Source organism: Rhipicephalus microplus, chromosome 9 (assembly GCF_043290135.1).
Source record: "Rhipicephalus microplus isolate Deutch F79 chromosome 9, USDA_Rmic, whole genome shotgun sequence".
NCBI lineage: Eukaryota > Metazoa > Arthropoda > Arachnida > Ixodida > Ixodidae > Rhipicephalus > Rhipicephalus microplus.
Window position 1 is genome coordinate 118,594,734 of NC_134708.1, and position 24,533 is coordinate 118,619,266.

Sequence of the window (24,533 nt, forward strand, 5' to 3'; positions counted from 1 at the left end):
TTTTAAGATTCCCAACTCACGGTCTGCCTGCAAAATAGGGGTTTATACTGAAAAAACGCACTGTAGATTGCACCCAAAGCCACTTGTATAGAATCGATTATGATGTATCACGGCGGCTTCCAAAGAACATTTCCATCCACCAGGAAAACTATCGTACATCTTGATGTACTGTTTCACGTCCCGTATGGCACGTTCTGCCTGCCCATTCGCTGTGAGATGGTGTGGAGCACAGAACTTGATCAATATATTGTGATCCCGAGCCCATCTTGCTAGCTTTTCGCTCTTGAACGCAGGGCCCTTATCGCATACTATTGACCGCGTAGTCTTGAACATGCCTTTTTCGAGGAGGCCTATGACGCTATTTGCATCTTCTTTTCCTGCTTGTGCCACGACCATCCTCGTGTATTCATCTATGGCCAGAAGAAAAGCTTGCGTTTTATTGACTTCACCCGTTTCTTATTTAGTTTGGCAAATCCAGGTGAACTACTTTGAAAGGTACGTTCGAGTGGCAAGGTAGTATCATAGCATCCGTGGGCTGTTTATACTTGACTTTGTGTATTTGACACACATGGCAGGAATGAACGTACTGACTGACATCTTTCTTCGTGTGAGGCCACCAATTCGTTGTAGGTGCATCGAAATCCGTTGTGTCCTCCAGATTCTGGGCTATCGTGGTACAAACAAAGGACTCTGGAAACAAGTGTATGGGACTTCATAACAACTTTCAGTAAAAACCAGTTGTCCGGAGCCTTCCAACAGCTTCACTTAATTGATTTGTTTGATGTTTTCTGTGCTGCTTCGTACCATCAACCTTGATAGAGCATCTGCATCGGTTAAAAGTGGCCCTGATCGGTGCAAGATTGTAAAGTCGAATTGCTGCAAGTAATTCACCCATCTAGCAATACGTCCTTTAGTTTGGCTCATATTCAAGAGATTAGTGAGGGCCTGGTGATCGGTGAACAAGGTGAACTTAGTACCTTCCAGGTACAAACGGAAATACTCAGTGGCCTTCAGAACGGCCAGGACTTCCTTTTTTGTAGTCGTGTAGTTAGTTTCAGATGGCTTAAACGTGTAACTGTAGTAACCTACTACAAGTCGCTTTTCTCGGCTGGATGCTTCAACATATTTTTGATACAACACTGCTCCAGTCCCATAATGTGAGGCGTCAGTGTTCAATTCAAAGGGTAATGTGAAGTCTGGTAGGCATAGGACAGAGTCGAAAGAGATTCTGAGCGCCAAGTCACGGTAGACTCTCTCATTCGTAACTCCATTCAAAGGGAACGTCTTTATGTGTTCAAAATGCGAGACATCTAATTTTGACAGCAAAGTCTTTTATGAAAGTTCGGAAATGTATTGCCCATCCCAAAAACACACGCAGTGAATGGACGTCATATGGTTTCTTCAACTGGGAGATCTTCTCAGCGAACTCTTGTTTTGTGCTTTTGGTGTTCTCATCGAAGACTCATTTAGGAAACACAACTTTTTGTTGAAAGAATGCACTCTTCTTAAAATTTACCTTGAGACGTGCCAAGCACAAGGCGTTTCACACCTGAGACAGATGGTCCTGATGCTCAGCCTTTGTTTTGGAGAAGACTATTATGTCGTTTAGACAGAAAACACCAAGGAATAGCTTTAGCACGTCATTCATGGTCTTATGGAACCATGCTGGCGAGTTTTTCTAACCGAAAAGAAGCCAGTTATACTCGTAGAGATCGGATGATGTGATAAAAGCTGTGCACATTTCTGTTTCTTCGGTTAGTGGGATCTGCCTTCCGAATGCGGTCAAAAGTTTCTTCTTACACTGACTTCAAATGCCACCACTGTCTTCCTGAATGCACATTTCATACCACTTGAGCACAACACCTCTCAAGTAAAAACGCATGTTAGTGATTTTATCATCATCAGAGAGCCACCTGTTTTTTTAGTGGCATATTCATAGAACTCAAGCAAACTTTTTGGATTTGAAGCGATACCGTCGAAGGCATCAGGCTCTACGAATTTAGGCTCCGGTTTCTCAACATTCAGAGAGGTTATAAAGGATGTCATTATTTTGTTCTGTTGCATAATCGGTTCATGTTGCCGCTGAAGAGCCCTCAAAACGAGGCTCACCTCTTTCGTCAAAGACCGTTATCCTGAGTCTCTTCGACGCGCTGGTTCAAGAACTAGGTTGTAGAAGGTCGCCACATGCAAGTTTACTTTTACAGCACCTTTTCTTCCTAGTTCAGTAGCGTCCACAGCTGCCTTTCCCACAACCAGGTTTACGAGTTCTTTCGAGCAGAGCTCACGAGGTAGGTCCACCGCTGTTTCATCTTGAACTTGGTACTTCGAAAAGATGATCTTGTCCGTGGAGGTCTTGTCAACGAAGAACGTCACCCACAAGTTGGCTTCGATGGCCCGCTGCGCCAAAATAATGTAGTGTTTCAACTTAAAAGAATGGAGCAGCATTATAGCCTCAGTAGGGACTGGCGTCCATCATTCCCAAATTCATCCTACTGTTCTTTCCTGCCCCAACTTTTGTGCTTCTTCTTCTCCTGTCCAAAGGCTCACACCGCTTTATATATATGTACCTGTTTTTCTTAGCTAGGATCCTTTTTTTTGTTCTTTGTTGCTATGTTGTATGTAGCCATATATATGCTTGTTTTTCCCAATAAACTTTATTTCTGAGTCAGCTCCCGTACTGTGTTTATTGTCGTTGTTCTGTGTGCGCTGTATCAACCAAAATTAACGCGCACCTCCTCACTCAAGCTTTCATTCTTATGAAGATGCAGTTGTTTTATTCAAGCAACAGTTCTATTTTAATAATTTGCATGCTCTGAGAGTCTACATTGTAGGTTCACTTTGAACACAAATACATGATACTGTGTTTATCATACTATCCTAACAAAGTGTCTGTGCTAATGTATATCGTAACATAGTATCTTCCAGAGCTAATTGTTATTTATATACAACGTGACGGACGTATCCCAAATAAGCATTTGAGAAGTGCCGTTGATACTGCCTATCCATGCTCTGGCAGCTCATTTTAGTGTTAATCGGAGACTGTTAACCAGGAAATGTCCGGGCTTGCCTTTCTAGCCACTCACTGCCAGAAAGGCAAGCATGGAACACATTTTCTGCCTGCTGGTATCATGTAGCACAATAGATATCTTTTTTACCAGCTGGCAAGTGACCAATAAGCTCTCACGCACTACCTTAAAGAATGAAGTCTGCCATAACTAGACCTTTCCTACCAATTATTGCGACAAGGAAAACTTTAAGGGATCAATTTTTATTGTGTAAAATGTATAGAAGCATTTCAGTGATGGAGTAGTGAAGTATATGTATCAATGGTTCACTCATGTCTGCTGGTACTTTGTTCTTAAACATGTCCTTCTCCGCATCAGTAGCGCTGCCACATTGCTTTGACATGAAGATCAGAATGTGCTATATATAGGTTTATGAGTGCTCCACCAATAGATATAAATGGTTTACTTGTGATTACTATGGCTCACCTTCTCTGCTATAGAAATGTTTTGCACAGGGACTAATTCACAACTCAATTTTGCAAAACATCAATATGTTGAATTTATTCATATGTGAGAGAATCCATACGAATATTGAAATGAAGCATCAATCAGACTGCACAAATACAAAATATTGCACTGAAACACAATTGAAATCACAGAAATGCAAATGCTGCACTGAAACATAATTGTGACTGAATAAATACAAAACATTGCACTGAAACACAAATTTAATAAGATACAATGTGAGCTTTTTGTACTTAACATTGACACAAATGGCATACGAAAGGAACAATACAGTATTTTTATTTTACCTCTGACTTTTTTTTGTTTGCGTGCTTTAAGTGCGACTATTTGACCATACAAATTCCAAAAGTGCCCTGAAAAAAGAGACAAAGAAATGCGAACATTGAACTGAAACGCAAATGAGCATACACAAAGGCAACTAATTGGACAGATTTCGAAATCGTATCGATGTTGATGTTCCATTCGAAGCAGTTCCGAAGCTTGTACTTTCCATGATTCCCGGGAGGGGTACAAGCGCTCCTGAAGAAGCCCGCGTAGACACTAGTGCCAGATCTCCCTCTAAATATTACTACGGAACTCTCTGGTAGAGTACAACTTAATAAATATGCAGAGGCCTCATCTCGGTCACCAAAGCACAGCAGCTTACCATCTTTACCACTAAAGAAGCAGTTGTTCTCATGCACTTTTCATTTTCCGAAACCGGGTATCCCGGCCATCCAACCCATGACATCAGTCTAAATTTCACCCCCATTGGTGAAGGCTTGTGGCCTTTGAGGAGTAAATGCTACAGACATCTAAAGCTGTACCGGACTATATTGTTAGGGCTCTGCCTAAGCTTAGTGATGAGTGTACTGCCTGTGCAACAAAAAAGGTCCCCATCGAGGAAATCATTGACAGTAAACTCTAAACGGCTTATAAATAAAGTACACGACTTTTTGGAACGATTTCAATTAAAATACCAAACACGCAGAGGGACATCCATAAAAACAATATCGCAACCTTAAAATGCAAACTTACATTCGTAGTTCTTTTGAAAACAGACAAAAATGCCCGTGGTTTAAAACACATCTGAAAAGGAAGGCTCCTCACCAGGAAGAGGCTTCATCACAAATCTAATGGGACAAGGAGCTTCCATCAGCAAAATAAAAACAAGAACCCATCGAGGGAAGTATTCACTAACTATAAATTATGAATTGCTTTTAAACAAAGTGGGTCACTTTTGACAACAATTTTAGAGAACATAGCAAACACTGTGGAAAATCGATAAAACATAAGGAAACCTTGAAAATTGAATCTATACTCGTGATTTTTGTGAAAACAGACAAAATTTACCCATGGTTCTCAAACGACAACAGATCAAAGCACTTTTGCAAATCTAGTAGGACAAGCAGCTCCCGCTAATCATAAAATCATTATTGCCAGTGTGTGAGACGAGCAAAAACTGGCTTCTTCTAGTTTACTCAGCACTGCATACAAACCCTAGACAATTCTGGAGTGTTGTTGTAACCGATGGTTGCACACTAAGTTACGCTTATTAATGACGATATTGACATAATGAGATTTGAGCGATGCATAACAGCCACTGATAATTACTTCTTGACTGTTTTCACTGTCACTATCGGCTCTGAGTTTGTTTTATTCCTACATCTGAAAACTAAATAAGTGTACATATTTTATCAAAACTTATAGATAAGCTGCAGGGGTACTGACACCTTTTTTGGGAGGCAAGTTTACTCTGGAATACAAATCTCCTGTGTACAGAGACTGCTCTGAGCAAGTGTCACACTCAGCAAATGCTGATAAAATATTTCATTTTCATGTGAAACTTGTTTTTCTCGTGTCGAATCTACAAACATTGACACAAACTTGACGTCGAGCTACAGTACTAATCCTGGTGACTTTACGTAGCAGTGTGGCTAGTTGTGATGATGTCGAGCACCAAAACAAAACAAAAAAGCTAGCTTCTGCCTCACCTTCTCAATCACCTGCTCGCGCCTTCCAGTCACTATCATTCAGCGTACCTGTGAAGCCAGCTAGTGGACTCTAGAACAGGGTATGCGCACGCGAACGCAAGATATACGCTTAGCAGAGGCCAGAGAAATCGTTTGATTTCGAATTGCTACGACAGCTGTGACAGGTGCAGCATACAGCAGACGATTGAAGAAGCGATCAGCATACAGCAGACGATTGAAGAAGCGATGTGTGGACAAGAATACAACGCAAAAACGTATGCACGCATAAACCGCCTGGTGGCGCTGCTCGTACTATGCTATGATGCCAGGGTTCAGTAGAATCAAAACCAGCTTTTAAAGGCCTGCTGTAATTAATTTTCCGGGGCGCACTCAAGCTTACCGGTACATTTCCTACGCTCTTGGGGTGTTGGCCTGTCATTTGACACATAAAACAATAGACACAAAATACCGTGTCAGTACCCCTTCAAAAAGATACCATCATCAGCTTTTCACCAATCCCTTCATTGTTTATAACCCTGATCATTAACAAAAGAAGGAGAGTTAAAGGGCTAGTTTTTTTAACGGATAGTATAGGGGAGATTTTTCGTAGTAGTTACAGTTAGGTGTGACAATAAAAGTGGACAAAAAGGCAAGTTGCTGTCTATAGCAACCGAGCCTGCAACCTTCGAATAAGGCACCTGGTGTTGTACCACTTGAGCTAAGGCAGTTGCCCGTCGGGCCATTCACTTTATCAGGTGTATCTCTGCATGTAAACCTGGGATTGCTTGTCAATGCTGCTCGTACCGCGATGGCGACGGCGTGGTTTACAAGCACAGATACATCAATAAAGAGGACGGAAAAGACGGTATAATGATTTGGTCGACCTAATTGACATTAGGTTGACATAATTTCGACAGAATCGCTATATGATGTGATGAATGATTTATAAATGTACGCTTGTCCAAATTTGAAGTAATGCTAGTCTCATTAATATGTACTCAAATTTCAATCCGAATCCTCTAGACATTCCATTTCGGCTTCATGTAGAAGCTTGTGGATCTCAAAAAGCACCTGTGAGCGCTTTCTCTTTGGTAATGCCTTGAGTTTGACAGCTACAAGGCTTCCAGCTATGTCGCACTCGTCGGGCTGCAGTGCTTCTTTTTTCTTTGCGATCGCTTGAATTGAGGTGGAGCAGCTGCCAAGAAGGTCTTTAATGCTCACATCCACGTCCTCACTGCGTGTTTTTCTCTTCCTGCAAAACAAATTTACACTTACCGCTAAGTGCCATCAAAATGTTTGCAAAAAGTGTGGAGGGTGTAATTACCGAGATGGTGTAAAATCTGTGGGTTTCCCGGTGGGCCTGCAGAAGAAACAGAAACAAAGCACAGATTAGAAAAGCTGTCGTGAAGTTCATATGCAAGTCTTGGCAGCTTAGTTTCACGTGTTGGCACAGAGAGTGATGCTAAGGAAAGGGAAAGAAACTGATTATTGCCAAGTGAGTGATTATGCCTGTAGAGTATAAGTGTACTAGCAACACATTAACAAAAACAGACAATTAAGTTGAATTGTGTGAAGCAACCATACATTGACAGCAATACTACAAGCATGTGATTGCCAACCTGCAATAGGCAGAGCAAGCAGAGCATAGATGACACCTGTCGTACGCAAAAAATTGGAGGCTGCTCATGCAGGATGACTAAAAAGATATGTCCAAGCTGCTATTCATTTGTACAATCAAAAAAAAGAATTAAAATGTGTGCTGCCAGTGTATTGTTATCATTTTTCTTGTATGTTATCTATCTCTTCTGACATCAAAAATTTGTACTTGTTCAAGCATGATGATACCTCTAGCTTGAACAAAGCCTAGCAGATTTAATATTCAAAGTCCACATAGGCATTCTTACATTGAAGGCGTGGTTGGTGGCACAGCCGAGCAGTTGTTTATTGTCGTAGCCTGCGAAGGCCTGTAAGAACAGTAATAATGATACGTCAGTGACATCTCGCATACTGCATGAAGTCAAACATGAACTAGTACAACATGAAAATGTAATTATTAGAAAAAAGAAACAAACATTGCTAAATTTGCAGTGTATAAAAGAAACAAGAAAAACACTTATCTAACCCATGTGATTAGATATTCATGAAAATCAACATACCGCAACTCATACAGTGACATATTTGAGCATCATTTTCATAAATTAAGAAAAAGTAGATGTATCACTTGCATTTATATGTTACAAAAAACATGGTATGTCACACAGCCTAGTCACGCTACACTGTGGCTTTGAACATTCGCTTAGCTGCATGTAGGCTGATGCTCTTATGTGCACCACAATTACTGTCCAAGATTACAGTGTGTTGTTATTATTTCTTCCCAATATATTCTGAGCTGCTTACAAGATAAAAGGAGTTAACACTGTAAATAGTCGCTGTGTTTGCGCCTACTAGTGGAACACGTCAGTTATAGTGTATGCGGCAAAGGTGTAGAGATATGCAGGCAACTGCACAGCACAAACTCGAATTTCATTATTGCATTTACGTTCTACTGCTTCCAGCATGCATTTGGCATACAGGTCCCCGTTACCACTGAATGAGAGATTCTGATAAACGCGGCACATTGTTTTCCATGTTACCATTCCACAATTAGATACTGACTGGTAGGCTTTCAGTTGCACTAAAGAAAACAGGTACCAAAAGACTTCCTTGGCAGTCCCTATAAAAGAGTTCTAGCGCATATATTTGACGTAAAAGAACATGCTTATAAACTACTCAATGCTCCTCTCAGCATGTGGACCAAATATAGCACTTAAAACAGCAAGGATTCACAATTATGAGCAAAAGACAGCCACGATTTGCTTGCTGTGCCGTTAGCAAACTATGTTAGAGGTACAACTGTCACAGGCAGATTTTCGAATGCTTGTTTTGATTGGATATATAAAAACAGATAACACTTCAGAAATGTGGCCTACCCTTCAGGGCATTCTTCTTCAAGGCACATCTCTCTAATAAAAAAGAAGTAAAAGAGTCAGTATGTGCCACTAGTGAAAAAGCATCTGTGCGTGTTGCTGGTTCTTTTTTGGCATACAGTGTGGGAGTATGCAGATACTGTTTTTACAAATAAATATTCCAGATTTCTTCACGTCATTCTTTGAAATTTATGAAATGTCACAGGATGTCCAAATATCGCAGCCTACTCAAGAAGACAGCCGGCACTACGTAGTTGTTCACATTCACCTGTTGAACAATTATTGTTCCTTAAAACTTCAGACAAGTTCAATAAAAGCTATCCTGCGTTTAGGTTAGCAGCTCAAAAACTTTACTTGTGAGCTGTGCCAACAGCACACAGGTTATAAGACAGAGAAAGCAGTTCTATTTCAATGTGCTTGGATTAGTAGAGAACTGCTTTTGAACACTGAAAAATATAAAAAGCAACTCACGGAGAAGCATAACAGAAGGATTCTTCACCCTCATTGGCACTGGCATAGCTGCATGTTCAGAGCCAAAAGTTAGCATATTTATAGCAACATAAGCCTGGAGACCAAACTTGGCCCACTAAGAAAACAACTTAAGGCACTTACATTCCGTTTAAAATGCCTTGTGCCATTTGTGGAGCGTCTTGACTGCTGCAAAGTAGAGAATGAAGTGTTGCAATGTCGCTTGGCCTGCTGCTGCTAGAGTAGCATGTAAGCTTACACCCATGCACACAACTCACAATGTCTCTTGCAGACACATAAATGTAAAGACTGTCTTATTATGCACGAATAGAATATGTATTCATGATAACAAGAAAGAGTGGATGAAGTTTATATTTACCAATCTTCAGACACCTGTGGCGTGTTGGTTACAGTCCTGAAAATGAGCATTTGCTGCATCAGAATTGGCACACATGATGAATTATCACATTTTTTGTTTATTATAATTTACTTTCATTTCCTAAATATGATCATAACACGAGGGATATAAACAGTGTAGTTGGTACATGGGCGACACAGGCCAGTTCTTAAAAGAAGACATTTGCAATGCTGTCCTGACATATTTTAGAGTGAAGTAAGCTGTCTATTTATTGGCAGTAAAGCAGATTGGCAGTAAAGCGTGATTAGCGCTATTTATTGGCAGTAAAGCGTGCTCGCTACACTCACTCACAATTATCAAATGAGATGTGCTGTGTCTCGCGACAGTTGGCGTGCCCTCGCCGCCATTGTAGGCCTCACCGCATGACCCTACAGTAAGAACCGATCTGTAGCACGAATTCATTGCAAAAAGTAGAATCGATAAATCAACGTACAACGCCTAATTTACGTAGAAGCACTTTTCATGGCCTGCGGTGTTTGAAACAGCATTCGCACGAACGGCGGGGAAAAAAACGCTCGGCTATGAGTCGTAAATAGTTTTTTAGCAGCACTTCTCGTGTCATTTCTCGTTCGTGTCTCCGTCCTAACGCTGCCCCATTCAATTCATTATCAACTAGGCCAACTTTCCTTATTCAGTGAATAGTTTTCTTTGAGCGACAGCTCGGGAACGTGCACGTCGACCCGGAGGGTCAGTCAGTATTCAGGAGTCTCGCAGCAAAATCAAGATAGTCGGCAGGCATGAAACAGGTATCCTGCGTGCGCTGCAATATGAAACGGCACGTCATTGATCACTTACTTTTCCGCATAGTGAGGTGTCTGCCTCAGCATGCCATCAACAATTGCGAACAGGGGCCACTGAATTTTTTCATGATTGCCTGGCGCACCACTCCGAGTGTTCGCCTCAATTCCCGACACGAGCTTCATCCACCGGTCCCTAATATTTTTAAATTTCATCATGGCCTGTGTTCCTGCACAAGTGAGTGAATAAAACATACAATTTATTCGCGCTCAACATGCAATGAGCCACGCAATCGCCACTTATCTGTCAATCCAAACATAGATCCTATAATATCCCGTCTGTTCATTTTTGCTTGCTTGTCTTTATAATCGGGCATCATTTTGTCGTAAAAAAAGGGGTACAGTCTGATCTCCTCTAAAAGCGTTCGGTGTCCATGGTGCCGTTGTCAGCGTGCTTCAGAAAACGACGGCGCGAGAAAAATGACAGCCGGAAAATAAAAAAGAAAACAAGCTCCATGCGTTGCTATGGCGACTACCACGCACGTCGCTGATTAGCGCTTTGCTTGGGCGGCGGCGGCAGAAATAGCGCAAGGAGCGATTGAGTCGGCGGCAGAAATTCCTCGACGCTCGGTGGGAGAAAGAGAGAAAAGCGGCGCCTCGCGAGCGGCGCGCTGCAGAGCGCGGCGCCACCAGTGTGTTCGTGCCTTAACAAAGGCGGAGACCAAATATTCGGCCACAGAGAAAGAATACCTTGCCGTCGCGTAGGCCATCATAAGTTTCAGCTTTACTTGTATGGCAGACCATTCAAGGCAGTCAGCGATCACCATGCCTCCTGGCTCGCCAACCTCAAGGACCCATTCGGACGACTAGGAAGTTGGTGACTCAGACTGCAAGAATTAGATATAACTGTGGTATACAAATCTGGCAGGAAGTATACCAACGCCGACTGTTTGTGACGGGCACCTGCAGGCGCAGCACTACCAGAAGAAGAGGACTTTCCATTCGTAGGGGTTGTCGAGACTTCCGAGATAGGCCAATTTCAACACGCTCCCGCTCATCAAACACCTGGAAGGAGCTGACATACAAGTACCTCGTATATTTACTCGAGGCCTCACATTGTTCTGCCTCCGAGGAAATGTCCTCTAGAAGAAAACTTTAAGCCCAACCGTGAGAAGTTCCTGCTTGTCTTTCCTGCAACTATTCAGCAAAAAATATTAGAAGCGTGCCACGATGAGCCTACGTCTGAACATTTGGGGGTAACTCGAACGCTGGCACGAATCAGTCTGCATTATTATTGGCCCAAGCTATCGTAGGAGGAGGAGGTAAGTTTACTTACAGAAATGCAGAGAGGTCGGCCTGAGCGATAGCTTGCTCTAGCCTGCTACTCTACACTGGGGGAAGGGAAAGGGGAAAAAAAGATCATCGTCTTCAGTACAGCGCTATGTTAAAACATGATGCGAGTGCCTAAGACGGAAAACGCCTCGTGCTAAGCCAGCGGGCTTTGTGCACCCGATAAACTTACCGAAAGCACCTTTCCAACAAGTTGGAATGGACCTCCTTGAACCATTCCTAACATCTTTACTCGGCAAGAAGTAGATCGTTGTAGTTGAGTTGAGTTGAATAAACTTTATTTGCCCAACAGTTGTTGCTGTGCCTTGGGCGAGGCTGCCAGGGACACATCGTTCGAGGAATATCTTTTTGAGGTCCTCGGCGACGGCCCTGGCCCGCTAGACGGCCCACACCTGGTCTTCGAGGGCCTCGCTGAGAAGGGTGGCTTGCCATCGGTCAGCAAGGTGCCCCATTTCGGTGGGTCCCTCGGTTGACGTCATCCCATCTCGTGGCCTACTTTCATCTCTTTCGCATTGCCAAAGTATATGTGCCATATTGGCCCGTTCATGCACGCACCACGGGCAGCCAGGCGACGGGGTCAGCGTGAGCCATAAGCGGTGCAGATGGTAGGGGTTGGTGAACGTGCCCGTCTGCAGCCTTCTCATGTCCACCGCCTGCGACCTGTCCAGGCGCAGGTGGGGTTGCGGAAATTTCTTCCGGTTTTTCCTATAGTACAGTGGCTAGAATAGGGAGGTACGATGAACGCGCCGGCTAGCGCGTAACGTCTTGGGAGGAAACGGCCAGATGGCGCTGGCACAAGTTTGCGCGTTTTTTTCGTAGTGCAGGGCTCGAGTTTAGTAATTATCAAGTATAGGGACAATTGGTGTCAGAAAGGCAAGGTTAAAAAGACTGTAAAGTGTTCAGGATGTGGAGTGGGTTTGAAAGTGGACCCAAGCGTAGAAGCGGGTGGAGAAGAGGCTGACGCGAAGTGTAGGCAATGTGAGGTCGAGAAAAAATGGAGAAAATGATGGTTGCCCAGAGTGAACTGCTGATGAGAATCGCCGAGCTCGAGATGGAGTTGGCGACAGAGCAAGAGAAAACGAGGGCAATGGAACAAAGACTGAAGTCCGCCGAGGAAGCGCTAGAGAAGCTGAACAAAGAAGCGACCTACCGAGAGAGCAGTAGGGAACCGGCAACCGGAACGGTGGAGAAGAAAGAGCGAGCAAGTTTGGAAAAAACAGGTTTAGCCGGTTCGACTGTCGCAAGGCCCAGGTTCAGCGAGGTAGTGGTGGGGCAGGGAGGGAACAAAGCAGCCGGCGTCACAGGTGCAAGTAGCCCCCAGGTGCAGAACGCTCCAGCTAAAAAGTCACAGCATGTGATAATCGCCCGGGACTTGAATTTACATCGATGCACAGAAGCCATCAAAGAGAGGGTAAGAGGTGACAAGAGGGTTGTAGCAGGGGCGTTACCAGGACGCAAGCTGGAAGCAGTCATGAGGCAAGCGAGCGCAAAGCTCAAAACGACAGCTGATAGACGAAACCTTGTGATAATTTCAGGCGGTTTAAACGATGTCCTAAATGAAGATGCAGCAGGACTAGCAGCCACACTGTTGAAAGGCGTCGATGACATGCGCGCCACTTCTCCTAAGGTACAGGCAGTGATATGCACAATACCGGAGGTACCGGTGCGTGATAGCAACCTGCAAAGAGCGGTGGTCAACGCAAACCAAGAGATATGGCGGATGAGTCTAAAGAAAGGTTTTGAGGTGGTGGAAATGAACAGAGAGGTGCATAGGTTTGGGGGTTTTCAACGAGACAGAATTCACTTCGATGGGCGGCTAGGTCATGAGGTGGGTTGGCGACTTGCAGGACGCGCAGTCGCTTTTTGGGGGGGCAAGCGAGCCCTTCGGGGTGAAGGATAGCTAGTAACAAGGAAAACAACCAGGGAGACTCTTCGACAGGTGGTATGGACAGATACGATTCCAAAGTGGCACCAATATTTAAGATAGGTAGAGTCCGGGGCATAAATAGACATAGCCACGAGCGGCGAGCCAATACAGACATAGGGTATATTAACATGGAGGGTGGTAGAAACAGGCTGAAGTGGGAAGAGATAGAAGAACAGCTGAGAGAAGAGAGGCCGATGGTATACGGTTTTGTAGAAACACATCTCAAGGACATGGAACAACCTCCGAACAATCCGGACTACGCGTGGGAATATTGTAATACAACAGAAGGCAGCAGAAACGGGGGTGGTATTGGGGAATTCATTCATAAAAGTACAGACTGACAAAGGGTCAAGCAGGAATGCAAGGAACATTTATGGCTAAAAGGGAAAGTGGCAATTCAAATGACACTCCTTGGTTTCGTGTACTTGTGGACGGGAGCAAAGGCCAGAGAGAAAAACCAGGCAATGGTAGAGTGTATATCAAAGGACATTCAGTGGTTAGGAATAGAGTGCGAGATAATTATACTAGGAGACATGAATGCACACATAGAAGATATAGATGGGTATACCAACCCGACAGGCAAAATGATCATAGAGATGTGAGAAAGGCTTGATTTAATCATTTGCAACAGTACCGAGAAGTGTGAAGGGCAAATGACATGGGAGGTAGGAAGGCTTGACTCGACGATAGATTGTGCACTGATGTCACATAGGACGTATGATAAGCTCAGGGGAATTCACATAGACGAAGGTGGCTCCAGAAGTCTGGGTAGTGATCACAAACGTATCAAGCTAAGTTTTGGAAGAGCAGTGAAAGTGGGAAGGAGACAAGATGAGCAACTACAGGTAAATTTTTATCCAGAAAGGCAAATTGAAATAACCACTAAACAAATTGAGAAAGTAATCACGGAGGATAATAAGACAGTGTGGATATACATGAATCTAATCAGACTCTTTCAGCTAGAGCTTGCTAAGACGCGTGACAAGTCATCCCGGAAAAGAAGACACAAACCCAAACGTTGGTGGGATCAGGAAGTTAAGAGAGCCATAGCAAAACGCCAGGAAGCCTCTAGGGAACACAGACATGCTAAGCATCGGGGTGAAACGACAGATGATGTTGAAAGAAAATGGGCAACCTTTCTAAGCTGTAGAAGGAATGCATCCATTCTGATCAATGAAAAGATTAGAATGAAGAGAGCTCAGTGGCTGGCAGAAGTACATAAAAAGATAGAAAGGCAGCTGCGAAATTTTGGAACCATCTAAACTCCCTAAGAAATGAGATGAGCCTAGACCAGATTTTTATAACTACAGCCCAAGGTGCTAGGCTAGAAGGGGACGAAGCCATTGAATATATAAGAACAAGGGTGACAGAAAAATTTCAACAAGAAGTACTTTATGCACCACAATAGACAACGACGAATCAAGTGGTGCAATGGCTCCATTTTCACAACAAGAGTGGGAAAGGGCTGAGAAAAGGGTTCCTAGTAGTACATCAACAGGCCCAGATGGCATTCCAAATAGGCTGATAAAGACATTAGGTCCGAAGTCTAAGCAGGCTTTGAGAGAGGCAGCGAGCACAATAATAATCGATGGTGAAGTTCCCGATGGGTGGAAACTTAGCAGGATGAGCATGATCTATAAAGGAAAGGGGGACAAAGCTGACATAAAAAACTACCGTCCTATAACAGTGACATCAGTGGTCTACAGGCTGGCGATGCAGATTATAAAGGAAAGACTGCAGGTGTGAATAGAGGATGAGGGGGTGCTGGGGGAACTGCAGAATGGGTTTCGGAAACACAGGAGGTTGGAAGACAATCTGTTCTCACTGACGCAGTGCATCGAAATAGCAGAAAAGGAACACAGGCCCCTGTGCCTAGCATTTTTGGATATCAAGGGAGCGTATGATAGCGTGGTTCAAGAGGAATTGTGGGGAATACTGGACACACTAGGCGTGAAACATGTAGTCATGAATCTTTTAAAAGGTATCTATAAAGGTAACAAGGTAGTTATAAAGTGGGAAAAACATGTATCCAAGCCTGCAGAGGTAAAACGGGGGCTTAGGCAGGGGTGCCCCCTGTCCCTCTTATTATTCATGATGTACCTACAAGGATTAGAGGCAAAATTAGAGGGAAGTAGACTGGGCTTCAACCTCTCTTTAGTCATACAAGGAAAACCTATTGATCAGGCACTACCAGCATTAATGTACGCAGATGATATAGTGCTAATGGCCAACACCAAGGAAGATTTGCGGAGATTGATGGACATCTGCGGTAATGAGGAAGATAGGTTAGATTTTCGATTCAGTAAGGAAAAATCAGCAGTCATGATTTTCAATGACAACGAAGGTAGTGAGCTTAGAATACAGGAGTTCACGCTAGAGATAACAGATAAATAGAAATATCTGGGCGTATGGATAAGCAATGGGACTGAGTATCTGAGGGAACACGAAATATACGTGACGACTAAAGGTTACAGGAATGCAGCAGTCATAAAAAATAGGGCACTGTGGAATTACAATAGGTATGATGTTGTGAGAGGAATATGGAAAGGGGTCATTGTTCCTGGACTGACGTTCGGCAATGCGGTCTTGTGCATGAGATCAGACGTTCAAGCAAGATTAGAAATTAAGCAACGTGGAATAGGTAGGCTTGCTTTAGGAGCTAACGGGAATACACCAAATCAGGGAGTACAAGGTGATATGGAATGGACATCATTTAAGGACAGGGGAACTAGCAGCAAGATAAATTTTGAGAAGCGATTGAGAGAAATGGGGGAAGAGCATTTGGCTAGGAAGGTTTTCAGCTACTTGTACATGAAGAATGTCGATACAAAATGAAGGAAGCGAACCAGGAAGTTCGTGAAAAAAATTCCCCGCAGCTTCCCTCGGGGGAACACTGACGAGGATGCGGAGCATATAATTGGTTAACGGGGTGTTAAAGTGCGACTTACTTGGGTCGATGGCTAAATTGGTTAACGTGGTTGTGAAATGGGGTGTTAAATTGCGACTTACTTGGGTCGATGGCTAAATTGGCTAACGTGGTTGTAGGAGGGGGTGTTAAATGAGTGAACACGTACACACGTATGCGAAAGGGCGGCGCTGGTCGAAGGGACGTCGATCATTGTGTTTGTGGATTCGTTGGAATTCATTTCACCGCGACCTTGTACGTCGACGTGCCGTACAAACCAACCGACGAGCGGCAACTGAGCGAGCGAGCGCCGACCTTGAGTATATATACAGCACGACGGCGCATGCACTGTCAGCTGTTGAATGTTCTCGAAGCGCGACGCCACATGCGCGTCCACTGGAGAATCAGGAGAATTGTAGATGTCGAACGCGGTTTGTAGAGGAGGAAGGGTGCCCAGATGGTGGAGGAGTGAAGCGCGCGCGGTGTGTAGAGGAGGAAGGGATGCACAAATGGTGGAAGAGTGGGCGACGGCGCGACGGCGCATGCGCGCGCGTCAGCTGTCGAATGTTCGAGAAGCGGTGCGGACGGCGCGGACGGCGCACTACAAGGCGCGAGTATAGGATGCTCCGCATCTAAAAAACGTGTTCACTTGATTGGTGAGGCTCGAACTATGTTGTGTGCAGCCCAGTGTGACATCTTTGTTTTGTTTTTTTAATCAGAAAAAAGGCTCTTGCAAGCTATCACTGTGAAGCTCGTTGTAGCAAAACCACTTAGAAAAAGAGATTTCAAGGGCGTCTACAAACACGAAGAGCTTCACCGAAAAGCCTACATATAGGCGCCCGCACAAGGAAGGCAAAGGGTGTGAGCGGCCCCCCCCCCCCTAGTCACCTGTGAGGGTGACGCTAAATCTGCTCTACACATTGACTAGGCAGCGGGCAGATTTTAAGTCTTCTAAAGGGGGGGGGGACGCAAAATCTGCCCATACACTGAAATAATAGGTAGGGGGCGCACTGCAACAAACCTTCGCCCCCTCTCTCTGAACGACAAGCACGCCTATGGGCCTACCCCCTTCTATGCGGACCATTTCGCCGTTCACAGTGAGCTCGAAATGCCGGGAGATGTACATACGTCTCGTCGAAGTGCAGCTCGCACACAGCCAAGTTTTCTTGAAGCAGCTTGTCTGCGCGCGGGATCGCTCTCCGCCACTTCGCAGAGCTTTGTTCCTACTACCGCCAAACAACCTGACTTGTTGCCTGTAGTGCACCCCGGGACAAATCAATGACTATTTTCGTGCCATCAGAGTGCATACAGAAGAATTGGTGTGAGTGTGCAAAGGAATAAAAAAAAACGAGGACCAACGTGCTCGACCAACCTGTCGGAAACGTGCAAACAACGTATAAACGACTGCGCGCGCCCCACACGGCTCCTCCTATGAGGCCTCAGTGCGCTCCGTAGGCGCGGCTTGCCGCTCATCACACTTCCCTATCTAGCCACTGCACCTATAGTGCGCAAGCACGTCGTGGTACGTGGCAGGACAATTCTTCTTCATAGCTGTCGGCGCACCTCTGTTGTCTCACGTCTTCTGCATCAACTTCAGTTGCTGCAGCAACGGATTTGGTGGGGCTGGTAATTTTGGCATTACCAGTGCCTGTGGCCACCACCGTGCCTCGGCCGGTGCTCCTCCCAACCACGGTGGCGGCTGCTTCCTGGGTGGCTGCGTCGCGGCGGGTAAGTTGCCTCGCAACGAGGTGGGCACGCTCGTTATGGTTGGGTGAGATGCCAGTTAGTCTTTGGCTGTTGGTGTTGTTGCTGCTAGTTTTACGGTTGTTGTTGTTGATAGTTTCACTGTCCCCCATGTGGGCGGGAAACCACTTGAGGGCCTTGTCAGTAATCTTGCCTGACCCGAACTCCCCAGCTCTGGGGTTAAGCATGCGTGCCACCTCCTCGGACACCCAGCCGTTAATATAGCTCCGAATTGCTGATTTAGAATCGCTAACAATCAGGCTGTCGTCTGCACCGCTGTCGAGTACCGCTAAGGCTATTGCCCTTTCTTCTGCAGCTTCAGATGATGGCAGCTGTGCTGATGCCGTGACCCGAACCTTTCTTGTTGTATCCAGGAACGCTATAGAGGAAGCAGGTCCCTCCACCGCTGACCGGACTCGCTGTTGATGTTGCCGCTGTCGCTGCAGTCGTTGTTGCCGTAGCAGTAGCAGTGGCGGTAGTGTTAGCACCTCGACTTCGCCACGCTCGTTCACGGGTTGCGATGGGGGTTCCGAGCGTCTTGATCGCCGCCGCCGGCTGACAGTGATTACATGGCCGCATCGACGAAGAGGACACCCTCTTGGCTTCCATGCGCCTTCAGGATTGCTGCAGCTCTGCATTTGCGTCGTTGCAAGTCGTGAACGTGGTGCATGTTCCTGGGGATGCTTTCTGTCAGTATGGCGTCCCTGACTTCCGGTAGCAATGCTTCCTTCAGTCCACGCGCCTCATGATATCTAATCCCAAGCAGATCGAGAATGCGTCTTCCCGTTCTTGTGCCAGACAACCTCTCGAGCTGCGTGATGCTCTGCGCTTCTGCCATCTCGTCGAGGGTGTTGTGCACTCCCAGCTCCAAAAGCCTAAAGGTTTCCGTGTACTGGGGCACACCCAGGGCTACCTTGAACGCTCGATGAATTGCCGCATTCAGCTTCTCGGTTTCGCTTCTGTTCCTGTCGGCATACGCGGTGACATACGCTATGTGGCGAAGTGCATACGCATGTATTAACATCGGTATCGATGTATTGGAAGCGGTTTTGTTGGCGGATCTAGCTAGATGGTCCACCACAACGTGGTCTTGAATTTTCTGTGTCCGGGCACCCAACAGACCATACATGCTGCTTAGATGAGTAGACTGTGCATAAGAGCGAATAAAGCGAGACAATGGCAGAATTTTCGTGGTTTTCTTTTTGGAAGTTTTCAGAGCTTTTACTCCTCTAAGGGAATCTGTTTATACTATTGCCTTCTGTAGTTTTAATTGCCTAATGTGTTTAACGACGGCAAGTATCCCATAGCCTTCACCATTCAAATCGCTTGTGTCAGAGTGCAGAACGCCGGCTTCCAAAAAGTATGGGCCGATTGCGGCGTACGAGACAGAAGTATTGGACTTTGAAGCATGCGTAAAGAACTCAGAAAATGTGTATATCTTTTGTATTTCTAGGAAGTATGTCTGAATATGTGCAATTTGTGCATGCTTTGTAACCTGCAAGAAAGACACGTTGCAATATATCACCTGCCATTGCCACGGTGACAGGCATACTGCGGGAGCCATCAAATAGTGCTCAAGTGGCACACCAGTTTCTTTCGCTAGGTAACTCACACGGAGTTAGTAGGGTTGCCTCACAGAAGGCCTTTTCTCAAACACAGCAAGGCTTGACATGCAAAAATTGTGGAATGTTATGTGTGATTCTTGTCTGCGTTTACATTAACATAATTTTTAAAAGACTTGTGACATCTCTGAAGGTGGAGCGATTATTCGTTTGATTTAACGTACAGGCTTTCCATGGGGCTATTGCGAGAACCACCCGTAGACAGGTGGATGCCTAGATGATGAACAGGATCAAGTATGTTAAGGGCAGTAGGTTTCGCAGACTGATATGCCATTGCTCTATAGTCTAGGGGGTACGTATGATGCTTTTATATATATTCATTCGACACTTCTTGCCGTTTCTCCACGTAGTGCGTGGCAACACTTTTAGAACGTTCGTGGCTTTTATGCACTTGTTTTTAAATACTTGATGTGTGGTATGAAGGTTAGCTTGGTGTCAAAGATTGGGTTTAAAAATTCGTGTTCGGTATTAACTGAAAGACGTTGCCCATGAAGTTGAATATCGGGTTAAATTTGAATGCCTCTCTTTCTGGAGAAGACAACGTGCGTGCTTTTCTGTGCATTGAGTCGAAACCTGTATTCTTTTGCGCAATGGAAGACTGTTCAAACCAAACTGAACCTTCCGCTCACACATGGCCAGATTTCAAGATCTGAGGCCAAGCTGGACGTTGTCGAAATGTGTACAATAAAACATATTGTAACAGATGGATAAGCGCAAAGAACTCATTTTGTCAATAAAAAGTGTGCAACTAAGTACATCACCTTGAGGCACGCCTGCTTCTTGGACGAATGTTTAGAAAAGAACACTGCCTACTCGAAAGCGGAATGTCCGGTTTGTCAAGTAATTTTCGATTATGGTAAACATTTTGCGTCGAAGGCCAAGGTGGGAAGGTTCTCTTAATATTCCAAAGTGCCACGTTGTATCAATTGCGTTTTCGATTTCAACGAACACAGAGAGAATGCATTGGTTATAAACGAAAGCGTTTGTGATCTGTGCCTCGATACGATTAACACTTCCTACGAACAGTTGCCTTCCTGCTACACTACCAAACATGTTCCAGACTTTAGCCTCCTGTGTGTATGAATTGATCCCTGACAAAAACTTCTGCCAGCTTTCTTTTTTGGCCTGCCGACGCGCTCTCCTGCTTTCATACTTAATTTTCTTAAAGCTGTCAAGCATTTTGGCTTTTGGTGAGTTCCCAAGCAACCTCCATGCTGTTTTGCTGTTTCTGCGCGTTTGGGCATTCAGAGTTCCACCACAGCACACGTCGTTTTTCAGGGTGTCCATTCGTTTGTGAGACGAATTTCGTGGCAGCGTCAATCAAAAGCGGTGTTCAAAAGCATGAATGCTCAAAGTACATATGTCACTCCAACTTAAAAGAGCGATTGTAAAAAACTGTTTCCAACCGGCTCTATTGATCAGCCATTTAGAGCCCGTAGTGGGCACTCAGTTACCTCCCGTTGCAATGACTGATGATTAACCACTACAGTATAGGCAAGGCGGACAAAGATACTTTGCTTAGGTCTATAGAGGAGTAGGTAGTATAAGTGAGATTTTAATAGGTCCTTTTCAGGAGACGCGCTTGGCGAGAGAAGGAACTGTTCGATCACTCGGCCTCGCGCGTCGCAGCGAGAGACCCCCCATTGCCTGCTATGCACATTCAAGTCTCCAAGGAGAACATAAGGCTTTGAAAGTCTGTCTATTAAGTAGTGTAAGTTATGTTTTTGTAGGTGATAGCTCAAAAAACCGCAAAGAGAAAAAATTGTGATCAGTTTGTAGAGGAGCGCAGCTCGAGCAGCTACTGCCTCCAGAGATGATCGTAGTTGAAAGTGTGTGCACGCAGTCCCTTGATTCAATATAATGGCAACACTTCTGATTGACGTCGCGGCATCATCACAGTCCCTTCGGAAAATAACGCACTTACGGAGAAAGTTGGTGTGTTTTCTGTGTAGGTGTAATTCCTGCACACAGAGCACTTTTGATGAGTGTTCGTGTAAAACGTCTTGGACGTCGTCAAGGTTTCTGAGAAGGCCCCTGACGTTCCTATGTATACTTTGAGTGTTCATCGTGAATGTGAAGTAGTGCTGTGTGTACAATAAGCGAGTGGCTGTTTAGGTGGGGAGGTTAAATTCAAGTAACAGGGCCATCACCAGTCCCTGTTATCTGCTTTTTTTCTTGGTTCGCTCCTAGGATCCACGCTGCTTTTTCGGCACCAAGGGCTCCGATGTATCTATTTCATCTTCGGAGGCACTGGATGCACGCACGTGTGAGCTGGTAGTTCGAATTCTGGGCCTGACCTGAGAGGCGAGGTCCTGAAACCTGAATACCATAGAGTCTCTGGTCTCCGTCCGCGAATAGGTGGAGTAGTCTGAACTACAGCCGCCTTGGGGCCAGGTGCCACAACAGCCGGCTCACTATGCGTGGGTCGAAAGCGTGACGAGGGCGGGTGCGGTGGTGCCCCTTGACGCACCGCATCAGCTTATGCAGGTCCATAGAGCGGTGAGACCCTTCACCATGCTTCCTTAAATGAACTGTTCTCCTTCACCTTCAATGTAATTACCTCTTTTTGTTTCTTCCAGTATGCGCAGGAGCATGAATATGCGTCATGATTTCCTTCACAGTTTACACAGTGTGGCGGTTTTTTGCGGTTTTCAGACACGTGGCCAAGGACTCCACATTGTGCACAAGTCTGGTGACCATGACCGCTTTTAGAGACATGGTCATACCTTGCGCATTGGAAGCAAGGACGAGGGTTTCGTATGTATGGCCTGAGAGAGGTCTTTGGGTACCCTAATTGAAGATTCCAGAAGTTTACTGGAAGCAAACGCGAGTAATAGTTGTTTCATTAGTGTTTCATCATTGTCTCTTCTGATAATAATTTTGAGTACATTATTCACGCTTTGGTTCTTCCGCCCCTTCAAAAGTTTAGTTTTGTCAGGCCAAGTAAGTCTGCATCAGATACCACTCCACGAGTTATGTTCATTGATCTGTATGGTGTTACGGTGATCGGTACGTCACCAAAAGCTGAGAGGCCGTCTAGCTTTTTCAATTGTTCTCTGTCCCAAATTACGAGAAGGAGGTCGGTGCTAGCCATTTTGGTTACCTTGTATCCAGCCCCGAAAGTTTCGGTAAGACACCTACGCTACAAAGAGAGATACGGTCCTGGATTGCTTTCGAGCTTTCCCACAGTGAATGATGTGGAAGAACGAGGCAGTACAATCATCGTTCTGCAACGACCGAGCCCCCGTTGGGGCGTGTGCGCAAGCAGGCGTTTGGTGTGTAGCGTCACTACGGGCCCGAGCCAATGGGGGGGCGTCAACCTCTCCCGCGCCAAGCCGTTCGTGGCTGAGCCGTGTCCGGGGAAAAGGGGTTCCTGGGGGTATTTGACGCCGGGTGATCCGACCTTAAGGCCCCCGGCAGAGGCAACACAGTTCTTTGGCCCCGGCTTCAAGTAGACGGCGTCCCTGGGCTGACCCACCCAGGTGAAGTGGCAGTCACCTTTTCTATATTTCTCTCCTACAACTCCGCCTTTATCTCTCGTGAGTAAATGTTTCTATTGGCTGGTTAAAAAAATTATATCATCGGTACGTACCTGCTTTTAGCCTGTACGATCAGTAAGTGGGGGAACGCTGTATGTATGCCGGTTTTATTTTTATTCAACAGCGTTGGCACTCACCCACGACGGAGCCCAACAAGGGGATGCTGCAAGTTTGCGGATGCTGAAAACTTGCACACATTAGCCATACAACACTGCCGTAACCCAATGCACCTATAGCAAGGTAGGCTATTTGCACAGCGTTATTTCTTGCCACCAGGAAAATTGGAAGTAATTAGAATAGAGAAGTAGACAGGACACACTAAAAGTGAGAGATAAAGGCGAAGTTGTAGAGGAGAAATATAGAAAAAGGTGACTGCCACTTCCCCTGGGTGGGTCAGCCCGGGGGTGCTGTCTACGTGAAGCCGAGCCAAAGAACTGTGTTGCCTCTGCCGGGGGCCTTAAGGTCGGATCACCCGGCGTGGACTACCCCCCCCCCCCAGGAACCCCTTTTGCCCGGACACGGCTCAGCCACGCACAGCTTGGCACGGGAGAGGTTGACGCCCGCCGTTGGCTCAGGCCCGTAGCGACGCTACACACCAAACGCCTGCTTGCGCAGACGCCCCTGTGGGGGCTCTGTCGTCGCAGAACGATGATTTACTGCCTCGTTCTCATTTCAAGTGCCTTTTCTAATGTTGCGGCATCCTTCAGGACTTTTTCGAGACTGTAAGGTTGCAAAGAAATCCCGCAAACACCTTTCGCTTGATACCTCGCATGAGGAACCGAAGCTTATTGTCCTTAGCTATGAATGGGTCGGCGTGGCGGAAAGAGCGTGTCATTTTTCTTTCCGTGAAAATGGGGACATTTTCATTTGGTAGCTGCTTCCGGGTGCCCCGCCGCGGTGGTCTTGTGCATGGCTAGGGTACTCAACTGCTGACCCGCCAGGTCACGGATACAATCCCGGCTGCGGCGGCTGCATTTCCAACGGAGGCGGAAATGCAGTAAGCCCATGTGCTCAAATTTGGATGCACCTTAAAGAACAACAGGTGGTCAAAATTTCCGGAGCCCTCCACTACGGTGTCTCTCATTCTGATATGGTGGTTTTGGGACGTAAAGCCCCACATATCAATCAGTCAATGAAAGCTGCAACCGGGAACGTAGAGGCCTATTTGTGAGCGATGCCCCTGAACGTTTGCAGGAATGCACTCCGGAAGAGATCCGAGTTTTGAATCGCAGACTCTCGATTTTTGAGCCAGGTCCTTGCGGCGTCTATATTGTAAGGGAAACACGCAATAATGCTACTCTTATGTTTCCCAGTGGTTGAGGGTGGCCACGTGGTTGTAGGTCTCTAGCCAGGTCTCCGGGCCTTCAAACGATGAT